This window comes from Rana temporaria, chromosome 2, assembly GCF_905171775.1.
Source record: "Rana temporaria chromosome 2, aRanTem1.1, whole genome shotgun sequence".
In the NCBI taxonomy this organism is placed as follows: domain Eukaryota; kingdom Metazoa; phylum Chordata; class Amphibia; order Anura; family Ranidae; genus Rana; species Rana temporaria.
The window spans coordinates 4,317,162-4,324,784 of record NC_053490.1 but is presented as its reverse complement, the minus strand read 5'-3'; positions in this window follow the sequence as shown (position 1 = coordinate 4,324,784).

The window sequence follows — 7,623 nt, the reverse complement described above, 5'->3', positions numbered from 1 at the left end:
TATTGTTTTAGTTGTATTTTAGTCATCTGAATTGTTTTAGTTTTCGTTGTATTTACTCAACTAAAATCTGCAGTACGTTTTAGTCAACGAAAATGTAATGGGTTTTTTTTTTGCGGTAATTTGTAATGCATTATTTAGACCTTTCTCTAGAATTTCCAAACTCATGATATACTCCTGGAGTAACAATCCAATCCGATGTTCTTATTTCTGGTATGAAGGATTGAACACGCACTACAGACACAGATTTAGCCCTTGTGATATAGAACGTCTTTAGAAATAAAACCGAGTTTCATAAACAAACAAAAATATTGCTTTTTGACAAACAGAAGTGCAAATGTAAAATATAATAAAAACAACAACAAATAAACTGTAAGCTCTATCGGCTGTCATGCCATTGCACATATGACCCGAATATATTACCAACATGAAATATTAAGAAGAAAAAGAAATGTTGGAACTTTAACCACTTCAGTCCCGGAAAGGCCATTTTTGGCGATACGGCATTTGCGCGGTCGTGCGGCGTTGTACCCAAAATAAAATGATGTCCTTTTTTTTCCCTCCACAAATAGAGCTTTCTTTTGGTGGTATTTGATCACTTCTGCGGTTTAAATTTTTTACGCTATAAACAAAAAAAGAGCGACCATTTTGAAAAGACAATTTTCACATGTTGATAATAATGTGATAACATCCTCAAACTTTGGAACCTTCAAACAAAGTGATAAAGAGGGAGGAGTCAATAACCCAATGATGGTGGTCTTCAGGATCAGTCCAGTCTTCATCTTGGTTGTTCTTCCCACATCCTCAATCTCTGACCTCTGGTGGGGCTCAGCCCCGCTGTTATTCATGACTAGATCAGGGAGTGCAGAACTTCTTGAGTTGGGAAGATCACAATCAGTGATAGAGGGGGAGGGGACACTCATCCTATAATCCCCTCATCACTCTCACTCCTATAAAAGACAGTTCCCGTTGTGTCCTCACTCTCTGACTAAGGTCCATGAATAAAGAAATGATCTGGTAGGAGATCAGAGGACCCATTTACTATTTACCTTGAGGGGGGAATTGTAAGATCCTTAGAGACAAAGCTGCCTGATGTGGGGGGAGTCCTGGTGTAGGGGAACCAATCTGCTCATGTCTAGTAATAATCTTTGTATTTCTATTTTAGTAGATGGACGGGAGATGAGGAAAACCTCAGAGGATTGTCTCACTTTGTCTCCAGACTGTAAAGTAGAAGATGAGGACATCACACAGTATAGTCCAGGAGAAAACCCGACTACATCAAATGTCCATCCGGCACCACACAGTGTAGATGAACCATCGTCTTCCTCTTATCCTGAGGAACCTCAGACTGTGCGGGACGGTGCCGGACCATCGTCTTCCTCTTATCCTGAGGGACCTCAGATTGTGAGGGACAGTGCCGGACCATCGTATTCCTCTTATCCTGAGGAACCTCAGACTGTGCGGGACGGTGCCGGACCATCGTCTTCCTCTTATCCTGAGGAACCTCAGACTGTGCGGGACGGTGCCGGACCATCGTATTCCTCTTATCCTGAGGAACCTCAGACTGTGCGGGATGGTGCCGGACCATCGTATTCCTCTTATCCTGAGGAACCTCAGACTGTGAGGGACAGTGCCGGACCATCGTCTTCCTCTTATCCTGAGGAACCTCAGACTGTGAGGGACGGTGCCGGACCATTGTCTTCCTCTTATCCTGAGGAACCTCAGACTGTGCAGGACAGTGCCGGACCATCGTATTCCTCTTATCCTGAGGAACCTCAGACTGTGAGGGACGGTGCCGGACCATCGTATTCCTCTTATCCTGAGGAACCTCAGACTGTGCGGGATGGTGCCGGACCATCGTATTCCTCTTATCCTGAGGAACCTCAGACTGTGAGGGACGGTGCCGTCCTTCCAACAGAGAAAAGGTTTTCCTGTTCTGAGTGCGGGAAGTGTTTCAATTTTAAATGTTATCTTGATAGGCATATAAGATCTCACACAGAAGAGAAGCCGTATTCCTGTCCTGAGTGCGGGAAATGTTTTTCAAGGAAGTCCAATCTTTACAGACATCAGAGATCTCACACGGGGGAGAAGCCGTATTCCTGTCCTGAGTGCGGGAAATGTTTTTCACAGAAGTCTGATCTTTACACACATCAGAGATCTCACACAGGGGAGAAGCCGTATTCCTGTCCTGAGTGTGGGAAATGTTTTTCTCTGAAGTCTGATCTTTATACACATCAGAGATCTCACACGGGGGAGAAGCCGTATTCCTGTCCTGAGTGCGGGAAATGTTTTTCACAGAAGTCTGATCTTTACACACATCAGAGATCTCACACGGGGGAGAAGCCGTATTCCTGTCCTGAGTGCGGGAAATGTTTTTCACAGAAGTCCAATCTTTACACACATCAGAGATCTCACACGGGGGAGAAGCCGTATTCCTGTCCTAAATGTGGGAAATGTTTTTCACAGAAGTCCAATCTTTACAGACATCAGAGATCTCACACGGGGGAGAAGTCATAGTCCTGTCCTGAGTAAGGGAAATGTTCATCACCAAAGTCCTATCTTCCTGTACATCAGGGTCCAACCCAACCCTAATGCCGCGTACACACGACCGTTTTTTCGGGTTCTAAAAAATTACGTTTTTTTTAAAGTCATTAAAAACGATTGTGTGTGGGCTCCAGAGCATTTTTCACGATCTAAAAACTGGGCATTAAAAATTTCGAACATGCTCGATTTAACGTGGTTGTTTTTAAGGTTGTAAAAAATGGTCGTGTGTGGGCTTTAACGACGTGAAAAAAAAACGTGCATGCTCAGAAGCAAGTTATGAGACGGGAGCGCTTGTTCTGGTAAAACTAGCGTTCGTAATGGAGATCGCACATTCATCACGCTGTAACAGGCCTGAAAAGCGCGAATCGTCTTTTACTATCACAAAATCAGCTAAAGCAGCCTAAAGGGTAGCGCCATTCGCATGGAACTTCCCCTTTATAGTGCCGTCATACGTGTTGTACATCACCGCACTTTGCTAGAGCATTTTTTTTTCATGATCGTGTGTGGGCAAAGCCGTTTTAATGATCGGGTTGAAAAAAACTTCGTTTTTTCTAGACCCTTAAAAACGTCATTATGGAAAACCCAAAAAACGGTCGTGTGTACGCGGCATTAAGGTGTATTAGTGCCTTCAGTGTGGGAAATGTCTAATATGAATGTTGCTGGACATCACAGCTCTCATGTGGGGAAGAAGCACACCCTGATATACACCTCAGATATACTCCATGGCTGATCTTCAAACATATAAGAAGCAGTACATAAGGAGATCACCAAAGACATGGATGAAGTGTTGCACTGTGTTGGCCATTGATAGCAGTATAAAAATGGTGTCACTACCTAGTACCTTTTGTTGGTACATTTTGTAAAGTAAGCTTTGCAAACACTTAGGCCCGGATTCAGAAAGAGCTTACGTCGGCGTATCTCCAGATACACCGCCGTAATTTAAAAATTGCGCCGTCGTATCCTTAAGCTGATTCTCAAAGGCAGATACGCTTAAAAAATAGGCTTCCTCCGGCGACGTAACTAGCATACGCCGGCGTATAATTGTGTGCAATTTTACGCTGGCCGCTAGGGGCGCTTCCATAGATTTCCTCGTAGAATATGCAAATGACCTAGATACGCCGATTCAGAAACGTACGTGCGCCCGGCGCATTTTTTTTCGTCGTTTACGTAAGCCTTTTTCTGGCGTAAAGTTACCCCTGCTATATGAGGCGTACGCAATGTTAAGTATGGACGTCGGGCCAGCGTCGAATTTTCCGTTGATTACGTCGTTTGCGTAAGTCGTTCACGAATAGGGCTGTGCTTAAGTTACGTTCACGTCAAAAGCATCAACTATTGCGGCGTAATTTGGAGCATGCGCACTGGTATACATTCACGGACGGCTCATGCGCCATTTGTTAGAAACGTAAATTACGTGGGGTCACACATAATTTAAATAAAACACGCCCACATCTTCAACATTTGAATTAGGCGGGCATACGCCGGCCCTTATACACTACGCCGCCGTAACTTCGGGCACAGAATCTTTTTGAATACCATACGCGACTCACAAAGTTACGGCGGCGTAGCGTATAGGAGATACGCTACGCCCGCATAAAGATACACATTTGTATCTGAATCTGGGCCTTAGTGGTCTATATAAAAAAGTTGAACAAATGTGACAAGTGTTCACCCAGATGAACATATTCGCCAGCACACCACGGATCGTACATAACGTCCAAAAGTTTTAAAGCAAAGAAAGCATCACAAGAAGTGCAACGTTTCGAGGCCACGCAGGACCTCTTCCTCAGGCAAGTCAAGTGTTCACCCAGCTCTGATGAATTTTGCCCATTTTTATTATTTCGTACAGTGATTTCCTATGACCATTGGCTCCATCTAGTGGCCATAATGCAGTATTGCACTATTTTTTACTGATAGAGGAATTTTAAGATACATACCTCATTATGGCCACTAGATGGAGCTGACAATCATAGGAAATCACTGTGTTAATTACAATAAAAAAGATCTCCTTATTTGTCTCAGCTGGATGAATACTTGGTGGTAATTGTTGAGGTTTTCCTCGTTCCCAATTTTAACCTTAAAGGGGTTGTAAAGGTACAATTTTATTTCCCTAAATATCTTCCTTTCCCTTAGTGCAGTCCTCCTTCACTTACCTCATCCTTCCATTTTGCTTTTACATGTCCTTATTTCTTCTGAGAAATCCTCACTTCCTGTTCTTCTGTCTGTAACTCCACACTGTAATGTGAGGCTTTCTCCCTGGTGTGGAGTGTCGTTCTCTCCCCCTCCCTTGGACCACTGGAGAGTCAGGACGCTCTCTACGTTTCAGATAGAGAAAAAAGCTGTGTGTTAGTGGGCGTCTGGACTCTCCTGTGTGGAGTTACAGACAGAAGAACAGGAAGTGAGGATTTCTCAGAAGAAATAAGGACATGTAAAAGCAAAATGGAAGGATGAGGTAAGTGAAGGAGGACGGCACTAAGGGAAAGGAAGATATTTAGGGAAATAAAATTGTACCTTTACAACCCCTTTACTATCCGGGTTTATGTTCTACCTTTTCCCCGTTTTCTGTGTTTTAACCTTTTCTACAATTCTGTGTTGTTATAATGTAACACGTTGTGTATTGTATTGTACACACATTAATAATGACTCCGCCTCCACATTCCAGACAAGTTATTTTCCTGACCTGTGGATTTTCTACCTTTACTGTTTCCTTACATTCTGACTACAATCTTGTTAATAGTAAAATTGTAATAAAGAATTTATTGAACAAAAAATAATTGTGTGTTTCTGTGGAATGTCACCAATCTTTAGTATCCAAGAATTGCTCATAGCTGAGGCGTCATCATCAGTTTAGAGCAGACTTTTTCATCCAGGGTGCCCAGGAACCCCCCGGGGGGAGGGGGGGGGGGGTCTTCAGGATTCTTCAGGGGTGCCTTAGCAAAATGCCTAAAAATTGGTAATAAATGGTATACAAGCCAACAGGTGGACTAAGCTTGCCTTTTAGCTACACAAAGCCACAGGTTTTCATTGCGCACCATTATGACCTTCTAGCCACCAACATCCTTTGTACCAGGGATGATGTCATTGGTTGATAAGGAGAAAGTCGGGTTCCTGCACAGCATCCTTGTTTGCCCTTCCCTGCCCCTCTCCATCGGCACTAGGGTCTCATTAGCTGAGTGAGGGAGGTGAGAAACATTGGAATACTAGTCAGTAGCAGTGTACAAAGGTGTATTTACTTTGGAAGAATAAATCTCCTCCAATGTTGGGTGTCCTACGTGTATGGAATCTGCAGCATGATGTAACATTATTAGAATCTTTTTACATTTTAGAATGGGGTACCTTGTATTCAGCGGCCATGCGTGTTACACCTCACTCAAAGTCCCAATGATGGTGGTCTTCAGGATCAGTCCAGTCTAGCCAACCTATCAACCTTTTGTTGATAGCCAATGACGGGGTTCCACCTACCTCATTGGCTATTCCCCCGGCAAGCATGGAAAGCCAGGGCTTACCCTATGATGTGACGGGTGACCCCGCCCACTCGTACGTCAGACCCCGCCTACGTCATTGGCTATTCCCCGGCAAATTTGGAAAGCTGGGGCTTACCCTATGATCTGACGAGTGACCCCGCCCCCTCTATGTCAGACCCCGCCTACGTCGTTGGCTATTCCCTGGCAAGCGGGTTTTATCTTTATTATATTTGTTTTCTTTACTCTCTTTGTTCTCAGTTGATGGTTCTTTGATGTCATATTCTTGGAAGTGGTTACAATAGAGTGTATAGGATTTGTACAGATGGGATATGATCCCTTTACTAGTATATGGATGTAGTACACTTCCATGTCCATGTGATATGTCTATCTACACAAGGATGGACACTGTCACTTGTGATTTGTAACACTTTGTATTCTGTAACTGATTGTTCAATAAGAGAACTTCCAATAAAAACCATTGAAATAGAAAAATGGAATCATTACCTTTTGTTGATAAATTTTGTGATGTAAGCTTTGTAATTTTTTTTTTAATTGTTGAATGAAAATGACAAGAATTCACCCAGCTGTGATGAATGTTGTCCATATTTTATTTCATACAGTGACTTCCTATGATCATTGGCTCCCTCTAGTGGCCATAGTGCGGTATTGTTGTAATTATACTGATTGGGGCCTTTAAAAAATAAAATAAATCATTATGTCCACTAGATGGAGCTAACCATCATAGGAAATCACTGTGTAAACCACCTCAGCTCTGGAGGGTTTTCCCTCCTTCAGGACCAGGCCAACTTTCTTTTGGTGGTTATTATTTTTATTATTATACAGGATTTATATGGCACCAACAGTTTGTGCAGCGAATGAGTGAGTAACTTGTATAGCGATACAAATGCAAACTAAATTGCTTCAAGGCTGCACTGATGGACACTGATAGGCTGCACTGATGGGTGCTGATGAGTTGGTATTGATGAACACTGATAGGCTGCACTGGTGGACACTGATAGGCTGCACTGGTGGACACTGTGTTGGCACTGATGGACACTGATAGGCTGCACTGGTGGACACTGAGTTGGCACTGATGGACACTGATAGGCGGGACTGATATGCTGCACTCATTATCAATGTAAATGTCCCGTGTCACAGAAAAAACGCTTATTGGCTTACGTCTCCTCAGACAGTGACAGCGCTGAGGAAAGGAATTGAAGATAACCGACAGATGTTTACATGTGATGAGCTGTGATTGGACAAAGCTGATCACATGGTGAAGATCCTATGTCATTGACTCTTTACCGTGATTGGTGATCCGCTGTGTCCAAGGAACACATCTCACCACCGATCGCCGTGCATATGACATATGACATCCTCCCAGAACAAGAGCCGTCCCGCCACCATGGGTGCAACACGTTCACTGAACACTGGCCCTGAGGGGTGGGGGGCCCACTGTGTTACACAATACAGAAAACACTTAGGTAAAGGTGACCAGGGGCCAGATCCACGAAGCAGTTATGCTGGCGTATCTATTGATACGCCGCGTAACTGCTAGTTTGTTCCGGCGTATCTTTGTTTTGTATCCACAAAACAAGATCCGCCTGAAGCTGGGCTAGAT